Source organism: Cervus elaphus, chromosome 17 (genome assembly GCF_910594005.1).
Source record: "Cervus elaphus chromosome 17, mCerEla1.1, whole genome shotgun sequence".
Classification (NCBI taxonomy): domain Eukaryota; kingdom Metazoa; phylum Chordata; class Mammalia; order Artiodactyla; family Cervidae; genus Cervus; species Cervus elaphus.
In genome coordinates this window covers 45,267,585-45,268,430 of record NC_057831.1, presented here as the reverse complement: position 1 = coordinate 45,268,430, position 846 = coordinate 45,267,585, and the positions used below count along the sequence as shown (strand labels likewise).

Sequence of the window (846 nt, the reverse complement as noted above, 5' to 3'; positions counted from 1 at the left end):
TGGGACTTGGGCAGTACCCTGTGATCAAACTCATTGATATTTTTACTGTAAAAATGTATACATATTGGTATTAAGTGGAATAAACTTGATTTTATACATCAGGCTAGGGCATGGACTGAGTTTTTAAATGGCAGATTGGAGATCATAACTGCTTTTTTTTTTTTGCCACGGCCAAGTATTTTATATTTATTTATAATATTTTTCATGTGTAGGATATTCTTCATTATATATACATGTTTTCCATTTATCTATACTTTTACTATAAACATTTTTATTTTTATTAATTTTTTGTTTGTTTGTTTTTGGCTGTGCAGGATCTTAGTTCTTCCTGCGTGTAGGCGTGTGTGCCCGCACATGATCAGGAGACCAGGTGTCAAATCCATGCCCCTGCAGCTCGGAGTCCTAACCACTAGACCACCAGAGAATTCCCTGTGAACACTGTTTAAACGCTTCATGAATTTGCATGCCATCCTTGCAGAGGGACCATGTTCATCTTCTCTGTATCGTTCCAGTTTCAGTATGTGTGCTGCCTAGACAAGCACCCTATAAACATTTTTAAACATGCAGAAAAGTGGAAATATTTTTACACTGTGTATGTGTATACATTCTACCTAGATTTCCTAATAAACGTTTTACTATACTACTTGCTTTTATTATGTATCTATCCTTTTATCAATTTTCCTGTTAATCCACTATTTTGCTTAATTTTTACATCAGTTCACATCAGCTATAAATTCTTCAGCATGCATATTAGTAACCAGAGTTCAATATTTCTTTCTGGTTTTTTTTCTAAGTAATATTTACAAAAGTGAATGCAAATTGTAAATGTATCTTTTGACACATTTT

The 846-nt window shown here is 33.3% G+C and overlaps 1 non-coding gene across 1 annotated transcript; it reads right to left on the bottom strand.

Annotated features, from left to right (window-relative positions):
* Nucleotides 1-435: 435 nt before the first annotated feature.
* Nucleotides 436-542, bottom strand: LOC122673641. The gene has a single exon (XR_006334766.1). It is a non-coding gene; the product is annotated as a U6 spliceosomal RNA (small nuclear RNA).
* Nucleotides 543-846: the final 304 nt, after the last annotated feature.